We start from the raw sequence: 15251 nt of genomic DNA on the forward strand, positions 1-15251 counted from the left end.
TTTACTGGCCTTCCCAGTAGCACCGATAATTTTCACTCCTGTTACTGGCATAACTACGATGCCGGGTCTGTCTTCCAGTAACTCAAATAGTTTCCCAGATACAGCACTCAATTCTGCACCGGTGTCAATCAACACGTTTAGTTGTAGGTCGTGCATATTAACAGACACTACTATCTGTCTACACTTGTCCTCGACTGTTTCTTTATTTTCCCATAATAAATCCTCGTCTATATCAATGTCATTCCAGAAAAAACCATCCGGCTTTGAGCCTAAATCCGGCTTATCTGGCGGCTTTTTCAGCCTCTGTTCACATATAGTTCTAATTTCAACACGTTTGTCCTGAGGCTTAGTCTGTAGCTTCGCCTCCAATACCGAAACCTTTTCCTGTAACTCGTCATCTAGTGAGTGTTGCTTTGCTATCAATTCATTAATTGTCACCTTCGTTGATTCCTCTTTGGTCAGATTGATCTCATCTGCCAATCTACCTGGAGGGATGTGCCCAGTAGTATCTGCAATTACTTCCTCTAGATCTGCGCAACCCACACTGCAATCGTCTGACCGTATAATGTCAGCTCTAACCTCATATACGTTGTAATCTATGTGCTTTTCTACCAATCGTGTCCGGCTATCACTAAAATTTTCGAAATCTTTCTCCTTAATACTCTCGCAATGTTTAAACTGGAGGTTTGCGTCGGATGGGTCGGCTACTTCTACCACTATAACTTTCGGTAAAGTCTGCCGGTTAGGGCCAGAACTTTCCGTTACTACCTCAACATCTAACTCCTGCGGGACGAAACACGACGAATCTTGCTCGTGCTCCCCATTAACATCAACTGTTTCTGGTAAAGTCTGCCGGTTAGGGTCAGAACTTTCTATCATTTCACAAACACTATCTTCCTGCGGGACGAGACGCGGCAAATCCTGCCCGCGCTCCCCATAAACACTTCTCCCGTACAGGCCCCTATAATCTCTTAGTTCGTCGTATAAGCGACCGAACTGCCTTAACCAGACCTCATCCCTCTCTGCATCCCCTCGCTCGATGACGGACGTGTTATCCGACATCTGATCTTCTCTCAACAATTGCGAATCATTCTTAAACTCAGTCTCCATTTCCGCTGTGGGTGTTACAGCTGCCACTTTATAATCGATTTCCGGAACACTACTTAAATTGTTCTCACTGACAGTGAATGTATTTTGTGGTGTCACCGCCAGACACCACACTTGCTAGGTGGTAGCTTAAATCGGCCACGGTCCATGTAGTACATGTCGGACCCGCGTGTCGCCACTGTGATCGCAGACCTAGCGCCACCACCAAGGCAGGTCTCGTGATACGAGAGTGGACTCGCCCCAGTTGTACGAGAACCTAGCTACCGCCCAGTTGTACGAGAACCTAGCTACCGCCCAGTTGTACGAGAACCTAGCTACCGACCAGATGTACGAAGCCTTTCTCTCTCATTAGCCGAGAGACAGAATAGCCATCAGCTAAGTTAATGGCTACGAACTAGCAAGGCGCCAGTTGTATCAGTGCCTATAGCTTACGAGTATTCAAGAGAGATGTATTCCAAGGACTAATAAAAAGATAAGTAATAAGCATCTACATACTTTTCTTCTTATTCATTTATAAGTTCTCATGTTCCAGACTTCACGCCCGTCTGCTTTAGCCGTGCGTGCCCTATCGGCTACAGCGTTAGTCTAGAGTTCATTTTCAGCCATATCAACTTCACGGTGTCGGCCCAGCTACCGACACAACATATTTTCTACTGCCGTGTCTACGGCTGATCTATTACTTGCAGGCGCACTCCTTTCTCCTAACACTGGCACACTCTCCCGCCGTTGATTATTCCATACGGAATTTTCATAACGACGACACCTCGGTTTTCTGCTGTTATTGGGCCGCCAAAATTTCTCCACGCCAGGTCGGCGCCTCACCGGCGAGGCTAATGGTTTCCCTGTCTCGTCCCAGGAGATCTGCTCCCCGGATGCTGCTGAGGCGGCTTATCGCACCCTCTGGCGGTATTACTATCCTGTGAAGCCCGTATCACGTTAGTATGATACTGATTTCCGTCATTCCTGTTATTATTTGCATTGTACCAATTGTTATTACGGTCCGAACCATTATTGTTATTGCTGTCATGGTTGCGGTATGCATTATTCCCATGGTTATCGTTGTTGTGCTTGCTGTGGTACCCGTTGTTGTAACCACGGCCTCTACCACTGTCGCGATTATTGCGCCAATTGTCCTCATCCTCAACTCCTTCCAGGAAATCATTGATTGTCCAGTAATTGCTTCCTATGTAACGTTTCGTATCATCTGGAAGCTTCTTGTAGAGTTCCCAGACTATTTCGGATTCCGTGCGGCGATCACGCAAATATTCCAACTTGCGGATCCAGCCCTCACAAAACTCCTTCATCGAGCCGCGCGAATTCGCATCGAAAGGCCTCGATACGACAAATTCGCGCCAGACACTTCGCTGTTTTTGCTCTGACCAGTATTCAGCCAGAAACAAATTTTTAAACTCGTGAAAACTCAGGTTCGTAATGTTGAGGTTTAAGCCCCAACGCTTGGCATCACCAGCCAACACATCAATAACCGCATTAATTTTTCTCTCATTAGTCCATGATCTGGGTAAAACTCTTTCACAATTTTTAATGAAATCCGTCGGGTGTATACCGCCTTTTTTCAAGGGGTCGAACCGCTCCTCTTTCGTCAACAGTTCCGAACTATGTTCACAGATTGGCACATAGCTCTGTTTTTCGTCAAGTTTCTTTTCCAATTCCGACACTCTCGTAATTACTTGGCAAGTGGTTGTCGCAAGCGTTTCTACTTCCCTTTTTTTTTCTTCGCAGGTATTAGCCTGCTTCGTCATTTTGGTATCTACATCGGATACTAAAGCCTATAAAGTTTCCACCTTCTTTTGATCCTCTTTTTTCACTAATTGAATTTGTTCCGTCACCTTATTCTCGATGATCGGAGCAACTGCTTCTCCTACACTTTTCTCGATTCTACTAATTTCGGAATAAAAACGAGTATTTATGCTCGCAATTTCCGCCTGAACGCCTATCATTTCCTGTTTAAGATTACCGATTTCGGTATTAATCACAACAATATCTTCTTTGATTTTATCAACTTTTGTGTTAACAACTCCAACATTGTTGTTAACAACATTAATAGCTTTGTTCTGATTGTCTAGCTTCCGTTCAATTTTTTCAGACTGACTCGTGATTTCGTTAATCAAAACATTCAATAAATCAGTTAAATTCCCGGAAACTACCGATTTTACTTCCGTAGCGGCTTCCTCTTTAATTGTCCCCCTGTATTCGTCATCAAGGGATTCACATTTGATTTTCACTTCCGATTCCGAAACATTTTCTAAAGTTTGGAATTCCATTTCTGCTCTTTGTTGCGTTTCGGCGGTCGCGTCTTTCATGCTGAACAACGGGTTCCGCGGTGCGCGTTTCCCACTGTTCGACCGATTGTTCCGTATCCAAGTCTACCAAATTTTGGTAATTGTTTCCTTCACTCATTTTACAAATTTTCAATATAAATGACAAATCTAATTATTATCCCTCACACTAATATTCTCGCTGACGTATCGACCATTTTGTAACCAGTACTTTGTTACGAGATTTGCACAATGCAAAATTCGTGTCCAGAACAACCTCAAATCTGAAGATTGTCCTGTCACCAGGTCGCCACGTGTAACCTCCCCCTCACTTATCGACCTTAATGACAGTGAAAAATTATACCGCGTGTACCTAATGGAAATTTGGGAAAAGCAATCGTCACCGAAGTTAATCTGTCGGTAAAGAGGGAGGAAAGGGTTACATCTAAATGAAAGAAAAAATGCCAATGAAACTGGTGGAAATTAATTTTGAAAAGGGGTAAAGTTAATACAGAAAGTAAATGTGCGGCCGTTACGTCAACAATTAACTAGCGGTAATTAGATATTTGAGATTCGGGGGAATTTTACAGTCGCCAGTCCTATGGAAAATTACTATAGTAACTGAAAAAGAAAGGTTATTACACATATAAATAGACCTAGAAGTGTGGCAACTGAAGGTGGACACGTGTATTGTGAAAACTGAAAGTTTGTCGGAAGTAATAAATTTCGCTACACTCTGACTTAATTTAGCAAAAGAATTAATAAAACCGGAAAATCGAAAGTTAATTTAGTGACTGAAGTTAATATTGAGCTTTCTTTCTGAAGCACATCGAAATTCAGTAAAATATGGTTAGTCTTGGACTACCTCAACAATCATTTCAAAAGCTACTTGAATCTACGCAATTTAGAAATAAGAGATTTAACTTTGAACTTGAATTAAATGATTCTGAACAATTAACAATAGTAAAATTTAGTACGTACCAAGCTGAGCTGCAGTCACAGGTAAGCTAAAATATGGTAACAAAACTCGCTGTCATAATTTGTGCTTGTGTAATCTAAATATTGTAGCCAGCTAAGAATACTTTAACTGAACTTTGAAATTAAAGCAGTGAAATAGAATAATATTGCTTTAATGCTGGCGTTTGAATTTCAACGACACTCGGGTTCATTCCGGAAAAGGAACGGACCCTGCTTGGTAATGCAATTGGGACAATGAGCAACAAAGGTTCATGCTACGTTGCTGTAATTTTGTGATTTGAACAGTTTTAAAAGCTGAGGTCTGTCATACAGTTCTAAAACTTCACGTGCTTCCAGTCTTCCCTGTTGGTTGATTGAAGGTTTGAAGCCGTCGATCGAGGAGGTGGCGACAGTCACTCATTGTCGGCCATCGCTGTTGCAGAAGCTGGATGTTGGCGCGCCTCCTTCTCGATACGGTCACAAGGCGAAACAGGCTCTTGATGTGCGCCAGCTAATGCTTCCTGTCCGCGACACCGTGTCAGGAACCATCATCGCAAGTCGAGCGCAATTACATGCTGCCAAACCCAGAAAGCGCGGCGACAACTCGCGGGAGCGTCACACAACACAACTGCTCCACTGCTCTGCCCGCACTCCACGCGGCCGAGTTAATATTCCCAAAGTTCTTACACATTTTGGTTCTCCACACGACCTATCGATGTAATCGTTCCATAGCATAGTTTTCCCTAGGCCAGACCCAGCGTAAAGATATAAATAATACACTCCTGGAAATGGAAAAAAGAACACATTGACACCGGTGTGTCAGACCCACCATACTTGCTCCGGACACTGCGAGAGGGCTGTACAAGCAATGATCACACGCACGGCACAGCGGACACACCAGGAACCGCGGTGTTGGCCGTCGAATGGCGCTAGCTGCGCAGCATTTGTGCACCGCCGCCGTCAGTGTCAGCCAGTTTGCCGTGGCATACGGAGCTCCATCGCAGTCTTTAACACTGGTAGCATGCCGCGACAGCGTGGACGTGAACCGTATGTGCAGTTGACGTACTTTGAGCGAGGGCGTATAGTGGGCATGCGGGAGGCCGGGTGGACGAACCGCCGAATTGCTCAACACGTGGGGCGTGAGGTCTCCACAGTACATCGATGTTGTCGCCAGTGGTCGGCGGAAGGTGCACGTGCCCGTCGACCTGGGACCGGATCGCAGCGATGCACGGATGCACGCCAAGACCGTAGGATCCTACGCAGTGCCGTAGGGGACCGCACCGCCACTTCCCAGCAAATTAGGGACACTGATGCTCCTGGGGTATCGGCGAGGACCATTCGCAACCGTCTCCATGAAGCTGGGCTACGGTCCCGCACACCGTTAGGCCGTCTTCCGCTCACGCCCCAACATCGTGCAGCCCGCCTCCAGTGGTGTCGCGACAGGCGTGAATGGAGGGACGAATGGAGACGTGTCGTCTTCAGCGATGAGAGTCGCTTCTGCTTTGGTGCCAATGATGGTCGTATGCGTGTTTGGCGCCGTGCAGGTGAGCGCCACAATCAGGACTGCATACAACCGAGGCACACAGGGCCAACACCCGGCATCATGGTGTGGGGAGCGATCTCCTACACTGGCCGTACACCACTGGTGATCGTCAAGGGGACACTGAATAGTGCACGGTACATCCAAACCGTCATCGAACCCATCGTTCTACCATTCCTAGACCGGCAAGGGAACTTGCTGTTCCAACAGGCCAATGCACGACCGCATGTATCCCGTGCCACCCAACGTGCTCTAGAAGGTGTAAGTCAACTACCCTGGCCGGCAAGATCTCCGGATCTGTCCCCCATTGAGCATGTTTGGGACTGGATGAGGCGTCGTCTCACGCGGTCTGCACGTCCAGCACGAACGCTGGTCCAACTGAGGCGCCAGGTGGAAATGGCATGGCAAGCCGTTCCACAGGACTACATCCAGCATCTCTACGATCGTCTCCATGGGAGAATAGCAGCCTGCATTGCTGCGAAAGGTGAATATACACTGTACTAGTGCCGACATTGTGCATGCTCTGTTGCCTGTGTCTATGTGCCTGTGGTTCTGTTTGTGTGATCATGTGATGTATCTGACCCCAGGAATGTGTCAATAAAGTTTCCCCTTCCTGGGACAATGAATTCACGGTGTTCTTATTTCAATTTCCAGGAGTGTATTTACAAAACAAACCAATTACACATCGACATAAATGCATATATATACAAATAGTAAAACAATTACGATGTATAAAGACACAGAAATGTTATGTCATCCGGTAACAAAATAAGGAAAAAAATTTGTAGTGCAATAGATAGAAACTAAAGGATATGCATTACCGGCGTTACAAAGGGATACAGTAAACCTGAAGTGAAGCATCGGAATCTAATACTGGTCTCACAGGAAAGGCTCAAAACATATACAGGAAGAAGACTCAGTCGTCTTGTACTTAAATCGGCATTGTACCTTTTGTATTTAATTCCGATGCAATTTCTGTGTTTCATCGTCAATATGAAGGTCCAAGGGATACAGGAAACCTGAAGTGAAGCACCGGAATCTAAAACCGGTCTTACAGGACAGGCTCAAAACATAAGTATAAGAAGACTGACACTTCTTACTGTCTAAGTCGGCATTGTGCTTTTGTATTTAATTCCGATGCAATTTCTGTGTTTCATCGTCAATATGATGGTCCATGGGATACACTAAACCAGAAGTGAAGCATCGGAATCCATAACCGGTCTCACAGGAAAGGCTCATAACATATTCAGGAAGAAGTCTCAGGCTTCTTGTACTTAAGTCGGCATTGTGCCTTTTGTATTTAATTCCGATGCAATTTCTGTGTTTCATTGTCGAAATGAAGGTCCAAGTGATACAGTAAACCTGAAGGGGAGCATCGGAATCTAAAACTGGTCTCAAAGGAAAGGCTCAAAACATATACAGGAAGAAGACTCAGTCTTCTTGTACATAAATCGGCATTGTGCCTTTTGTACTTATTTCCTATGCAATTTCTGTGTTTCATCGTCAATATGAAGGTCCAAGGGGTGCAGTAAACCAGACGTGAAGCATCGGAATCTAAAACTGGTCTCACAGGAATGGCTCAAAACAAATACAGGAAGGAGAGTCAGTCCACTTGTACTTAAATCGCCATTGTGATTTTGTACTTAATTCCGATGCAATTTCTTTGTTTCATCGTCAATATGGAGATCCAAGAGATACAGTAAAGCTGAAGTGAAGCATCGGAATCTAAAACTGGTTTCACAGGAAAGGCTCAAAACATATACAGGAAGAAAACTCAGTCTTCTTTTACATAAGTCGGCATTGTGCTTTTGTATTTAATTCCGATGCAAATTCTGTGTTTCATCGTCAATACGAAGGTCCAAGGGATACAGTAGACCTGAAGTGAAGCATTGGAATCCAAAACTGGTCTCAGAGCAAAGGCTCAAACATAGACAGTAAGAACGGTCAGTTTTCTTGTACGTAAGTCGGTATTGTGCCTTTTGTAATTAATTCCGATGCAATCTCTTTGTTCCCTCGTCAATAAGAAGGTCCAAGGGATACAGTAAACCTGAAGTGAAGCATCGGAATCTAAAACTGGACTGACAGGAAAGGCTCAAAACATAGACAGTAAGAAGGGTCAGTCTTCTTGTACTTAAGTCGGCATTGTGCCTTTTGTATTTAATTCCGATGCAATTTCTGTGCTTCATCGTCAATATGAAGGTCCAAGGGATACAGTAAGCCTGAAGTGAAGCATCGGAATCTGAAACTGGCCTCACAGGAAGGGCTCAGAGCATAGACAGTAATGAGAGTCACTCTCCCTGTACTTAATTCGGCATTGTGCATTTTGTATTAACTTCCGATGAAATTTCTGTGTTTCATCGTCAATATGAAGGTACGAGGGATACAGTAAACCTGGAGTAAATCATCGGAATGTAAAACTGGTCTCCCAGGAAAGGCTCAAATCATAGACAGTAAGAAGAGTCAGTCTTCTTGTACTTAAATCGGCATTGTGCCTTTTGTATTTAATTCCGATGCAATTTCTGTGTTTCGTCGTTAATATGAAGGTCCAAGGGATACAGTAAACCTGAAGTGTAGCATCGAAATATAAAAATGGTCTGACAGGAAAGGCTAAAACGTCGATAGTAGGAAGAGTCAGTCTTCTAGTACTTAAGTCGGCCTTCTGCCTTTTGTATTTAATTCCGATACAATTTCTGCGTTTCATCGTCAATATGAAGGTCCAATCGATTCAGTAAACCTGAAGTGAAGCTTCGGAAACTAAAACTGGTCTCACAGGAAGGGCTCAAAACATAGACAGTAATGAGAGTCAGTCCTCTTGTACTTAATTCAGCATTGTGCCTTTTCTATTTAATTCCGATGCAAATTCTGTGTTTCATCGTCAATATGAAGGTACAAGGGATACAGTAAACCTGAAGTAAAGCCTCGGATTGTGAAACTTGTCTCCCAGGAAAAGCTCAAATCAAAGACAGTAAGAAGAGTCAGTCTTCTTGTACTTAAATCGGCCTTGTGCCTTTGGTATTTAATTCCGATGCAATTTCTGTGTTTCATCGTCAATATGAAGGTCCAAGGGATACAGTAGACCAGAAATGTAGCTCGGAATCTAAAACTGTCCTCACAGGAAAGGCTCAAACGTAGACAGTAAGAAGATTCAGTTGTCTGGTACTTACGTCGGCATTGTGATTTTGTATTTAATTCCGATGCAATTTCTTTGTTTCATCGTCAATATGTAGGTCCAAGGGATACAGTAAACCTGAAGTGAAGCATCGGAATCTAAAACTGGTCTCACAGGAAAGGCTCAAAACATATTCAGGAAGAAGTCTCAGGCTTCTTGTACATAAATCGGCATTGTGCTTTTGTATTTAATTCCGATGCAAATTCTGTGTTTCATCGTCAACATGAAGGTCCAAGGGATACAGTAAACCAGAAGTGAAGCTTCGGAATACAAAACCGGTCTCACAGGAAAGGCTAATAACATATTCAGTAAGAACACTCAGTCTTCTTGAACTTAATTCGGCATTGTGCCTTTTATACTTAATTCCGATGCTATTTCTGTGTATCATGGTCAATATGAGGGTCCAAGGGATACAGTAAACCTGAAGTGAAGCAACGGAATCTAAAACTGGTCTGACAGGAAAAGCTCAAAACATAGACAGTAAGAAGGGTCAGTCTTCTTGTACTTAAGTCGGCTTTGTGCCTTTTGTATTTAATTCCGATGCAATTTCAGTGTATCATCGTCAATATGAGGTTCCATGGGATACAGTAAGCCTGAAGTGAAGCATCGGAATCTGAAACTGGCCTCACAGGAAGGGCTCAAAGCATAGACAGTAATGAGAGTCACTCTTCCTGTCCTTAATTCGGCATTGTGCATTTTGTATTAAATTCCGATGAAATTTCTGTGTTTCATCGTCAATATGAAGGTCCAAGGGATACAGTAAACCTGAAGTGTAGCATCGGAATATAAAACTGGTCTGACAGGAAAGGCTAAAACGTAGATAGTAGGAAGAGTCAGTCTTCTTGTACTTAAGTCGGCCTTCTGCCTTTTGTATTTAATTCCGATGCAATTTCTGTGTTTCATCGTCAATATGAAGGTCCAAGCGATACAGTAAACCGGAAGTGAAGCTTCGGAATCTAAAACTGGTCTCACAAGAAGGGCTCAATACATACACAGTAATGAGAGTCAGTCTTCTTGTACTTAATTCAGCATTGAGCCTTTTCTATTAAATTCCGATGCAATTTCTTTGTTTCATCGTCAGTATGAAGGTACAAGGGATACAGTAAACCTGAAGTAAAGCATCGGATTGTGAAACTGGTCTCCCAGGAAAAGCTCAAGTCATAGACAGTATGAAGAGTCAGTCTTCTTGTACTTAAATCGGCATTGTGCTTTTTGTATTTAATTCCGATGCAATGTCAGTGTTTCATCGTCAATATGAAGGTCCAAGTGACACAGTAAACATGAAATGTAGCTCGGAATCTAAAACTGTTCTCACAGGAAAGGCTCAAACGTAGACAGTAAGAAGATTCAGTTGTCTTGTACTTACGTCGGCATTGTGAATTTGTATTTAATTCCGATGCTATTTCTGTGTTTCATTATCAATATGAAGGTCCAAGGGATACAGTAATCCTGTAGTGAAGCATCGGAATCTAAAACTGGTCTCACAGGAAAAACTCAAAACATAGACAGCAAGAAGTGTCAGTCTTCTTGTACTCAAATGGGCATTGTAACTTTTGTATTTAATTCCGATGCAATTTCTGTGTTTCATCGCTAATATGAAGGTCCAAGGGATACAGTAAACCTGAAATGAAGCAACGGAATCTAAAACTGGTCTCACAGGAATGGCTCAAATCATAGAATGTAAGAAGAGTCAGTCCTCTTGTACTTAAGTCGGCATTGAGTCTGTTGTATTTAATTCCGATGCGATTTCTGTGTTTCATCGTCAATAAGAAGGTCCAAGACATACAGTAAACCTGAAGTGAAGCATCGGAATCTAAAACTGGTCTCACAGGAAATGTTCAAATCATAGACAGTAACAAGAGTCAGTCTTCTTGTACTTAAGTCGGAATTGTGCCTTTTGTATTTAATTCCGATGCGATTTCTGTGTTTCGTCGTCAAGATGAAGGTCCAAGGGATACAGTAAACCTGAAGTGAGGCATCGGAATGTAAGACTTGTCTCACAGGAAAGGCTCAACACATATAGAGGAAGAAGTCTCAGTCTTCTTGTACATAATTCGCATTGTGCCTTTTGTATTTAATTCCGATGCAATTTCTGTGTTTCATCGTCAATATGAAGGTCCAACGGAAACAGTAATCCTGAACTGAAGCATCGGAATTTAAAACAGGTCTCACAGGAAACGCTCAAAACATACACAGTAACAAGAGTCAGTATTCATATACTTATTTTGACATTGTGCCTTTTGTATTTAATTTCGATGCAATTTCTGTGTTTCATCGTCAATAAGAAGGTGCAAGGGATACAGTAAACCTAAAGTGAAACGTCGGAATCTAAAACTGGTCTCACAGGAAAGGCTCAAATCATAGATAGTAAGATGAGGCAGTCTTCTTGTACTTAAGTCGGCATTGTGCCTTTTGTATTTAATTCCGATGCAATTTCTGTGTTTCAACGTTAATATGGAGGTCCAAAGGATACAGTAAACCTGAAGTGAAGCATCGGAATCTAAAACTGGTCTCACAGGATTGGCTCAAAACAAATACAGGAAGAAGAATCAGTCCTCTTGTACTTAAATCGGCATTGTGCCATTTGTATTTAATTCCGTTGCAAATTCTGTGTTTCTGCAATATGAATGTCCAAAGGATACAGTAAACCTGAAGTGAAGGATCGGAATATAAAACATGTCTCACAGGAAAGGCTCAACGCATGCACAGTAAGAAAAGTCAGTATTCATATATTTATCTCGACATTGTGCCTTTTATATTTAATTCCGATGCAATTTCTGTGTTTCATGGTCAATACGAAGGTGCAAGGGATACAGTAAACCTAAAGTGAAGCGTCGGAATCTAAAACTGGTCTCACAGGAAAGGCTCGAAATATAGATAGTAAGATGAGGCAGTCTTCTTGTACGTAAGCCGGCACTGTGCCTTTTGTATTTAATTCCGATGCAATTTCTGTGCTTCTTCGTCAATATGATGGTCCAAGGGATACAGTAAACTGAAGTGAAGCATCGGAATCTAAAACTAGTCTCATAGGAAAGGCTCAAAACATATAAAAAGAGAAGTCTCAGCATTCTTGTACCTAATTCAGCATTGTGCCATTTCTATTTAACTCCGATGGAATGTCGGTGTTTCATCGTCAATATGAAGGTCCAAGGGGTACAATAAACCAAAATTGAAGCATTGCTATCTAAAACTGGTCCCACAGGAAGGGCTGAAAACATATACAGGAAGAAGACTCAGTCTTCTTGTACTTAAGGCGGCATAGTACCTTTTGTATTTAATTCGGATGCAATTTCTGTGTTTCATCGTTAATATGAAGGTCCAAGGGATACAGTAAACCTGAAGTGAGGCATCGGAATCTAAAACTGGTCTCACAGGAATAGCTCAAAACAAATACAGGTAGAAGGCTCAGTCTTCTTGTACTTACATCGGCATTGTGCCTCTTGTATTGAATTCCAATGCAAAATCTGTGTTTCATCGTCAATATGAAGGTCCAAGGGATACAGTAAACCTGAAGTGAAGCATCGGAATCTAAAAGTGGTCTCACAGGAGAGGCCCAAACGTAGACAGTAAGAAGACTCAGTCTTCTTGTACTTAAGTCGGCATTGTGCCTTTTTATTTAATTCCGATGCAATTTCTATGTTTCATCGTCAATATGAAGGTCCAAGGGATACAGTAAACCTGAAGCGTAGCATCGGAATGTAAACTGGTCTCACAGGAAAAGGCTCAAAACATATACAGGAAGAAGACTCAGTCTTCTTGTACTTAAATCTGCATTGTGCCCTTTGTACTTAATTCCGATGCAATTTCTGTGTTTTATCGTCAAATGAAGCTCCAAGGGATACAGTAAACCTGAAGTGAAGCATCGGAATTTTAAACTGGTCTCACAGGAGAGGCTGAAAACATAGACAGTGAGATGAGTCAGTCATTCTGCAGTTAAGTCGGCCTTGGGCCTTTTGAATTTAATTCCGATGCAATTTCTTTATTTCATCGTCAATATGAATGACCAAGGGATACTGTATACTTGAAGTGAAGCATCGTAATCGTAAACTGGTCACACAGGGAAGGCCCAAATCATAGAATGTAAGAAGAGTCAGTCCTCTTGTACTTAAGTCGGCATTGTGCCTTTTGTATTTAGATCCCATGCAATTTCCGTGTTTCACGTCAATAAGAAGGTCCAAGGGATACAGTATAACTGAAGTGAAGCATCGGAGTCTAAAACTGGTCCCACAGGAAAGGTGCAAAACACAGACAGGAAGAAGAGTAAGTATTCTTGTACTAAAGTCGGTATTGTGCCTTTTTATTTAATTCCGATGCAATTCCTGTGTTTCATCGTCAATACGAAGGTCCAAGGGAAACAGTAAACCTGAAGTGAAGTTCGGGAATCTAAAACTGGTCTCACAGTAAAGGTTCAAAACATAGACGGTAAGAGGTGTCAGTCTTCTTGTACTTAAGTCGGCATTGTGCCTTTTTTATTTTATACCGATGCAATTTCTGTGTTACATCGTTAATAAGAAGGACCAAGGGATACAGTAAAACTGAAGTGAAGCATCGTAATCTAAATTGCTTTCACAGGAGATGTTCAAAACATAGGCAGTAAGAAGAGTCAGTCTTCTTGTATATAAGTCGGCATTGAGCCTTTTGTTTTTAATTCGGATGCAATTTCTGTGTTTCATCGTCAATAAGAAGGTCTAAATGATACAGTAAACCTGAAGTGAAGCATCGATATCTAAAACTGGTCTCACAGGAATGGCTCAAATCGTAGTATGTAAGAAGAGCCAGTATTCTTGTACTTAAGTCGGCATTGTGCTTTTGTATTTCATTCTGATGCATTTTCTGTGTTTCATCGTCAATAACAACGTAAAAGGGATACAGTAAACCTGAAGTGAAGCATCGTTATCAAAAACTGGTCTCTGAGGAAAGGCTCAAATCATAGAATGTAAGAAGAGTCAGTCCTCTTGTACTTAAGTCGGCGTAGTGCCTTTTGTATTTAATTCCGATGCAATTTCTGTGTTTCATCGTCAATAAGAAAGTGCAAGGGATACAGTAATCCTAAAGTGAAGCATCGGAATCTAAAACTGATCTCACAGGAAAGGATCAAATCATAGACATTGAGAAGAGTCAGTCTTTTTGTACTGAAGTCGGCATTGTGGCTTTTGTATTTAATGCCGATGCAATTTCTGTGTTTCATCGTCAATAAGAAGGGCCAAGGGATACAGTAAACTTGAAGTGAAGCATCGGACTCTAAGACTGGTCTCACAGGAAGGGCTCAGATCATACAATGTAAGAAGAGTCAGTCCTATTGTACTTAAGTCGGCATAGTGCTTTTTTTAGTTAATTCCGATCCAATTTCTGTGTTTCGTCGTCAATAAGAAGGTCCAAGGGATACAGTAAACCTGAAGTGAAGCATCGGAATCTAAAACTGGTCTCACAGGAAAGGTTCAATACATAGACAGAATGAAAAGTCAGTCTTCCTGTACTTAAACCGGCATTATGCCCTTTGTATTTAATTCCGATGCAATTTCTGTGTTTCATCGTCAATATGAAGGTCCAAGGGATACAGTAAACCTGAAGTGAAGCATCGGAATCTAAAACAAGTCTCACAGGAAAGGTTCAAAACACAGACAATAAGAAGAGTAAGTATTCTTGTACTTAAGCCGGCATTGTGCCTTTTGTATAATATTCCGATGCAATTTCTGTGCTTCATCGTCAATGTGAGGGTTTAAGGGATACTGTAAACCAGAATTGAAGAACCGGAATCAAAAACCGGTCTCAAAGGAAAGGCGAAAATCATAGAATGTAAGAGGAGTCTGTCCTCTTGTACTTAAGTCGGTATTGTGCCTTTTGTATTTAATTCCGATGCAATTTCTGTGTTTCATCGGCAGTAGGAAGGTGCAAGGGATACAGTAAACCTGAAGAGAAGCATCGAAACCTAAAACTGGTCTCACAGGAAAAACTCAAAACATAGACTGTAAGAAGAAACACTCTTCTTGTACTGAAGTCTTCATTGTGCGTTTTGTATTTAATTCCGATGCAATATATGTGTTTCATCGGCAGTAGGAAGGTGCAAGGGATACAGTAAACCTGAAGAGAAGCATCGAAACCTAAAACTGGTCTCACAGGAAAAACTCAAAACATAGACTGTAAGAAGAGTCACTCTTCTTGTACTGAAGTCTTCATTGTGCGTTTTGTATTTAATTCCGAT

Source organism: Schistocerca serialis, chromosome 12 (assembly GCF_023864345.2).
Source record: "Schistocerca serialis cubense isolate TAMUIC-IGC-003099 chromosome 12, iqSchSeri2.2, whole genome shotgun sequence".
Classification (NCBI taxonomy): Eukaryota; Metazoa; Arthropoda; class Insecta; order Orthoptera; family Acrididae; genus Schistocerca; species Schistocerca serialis.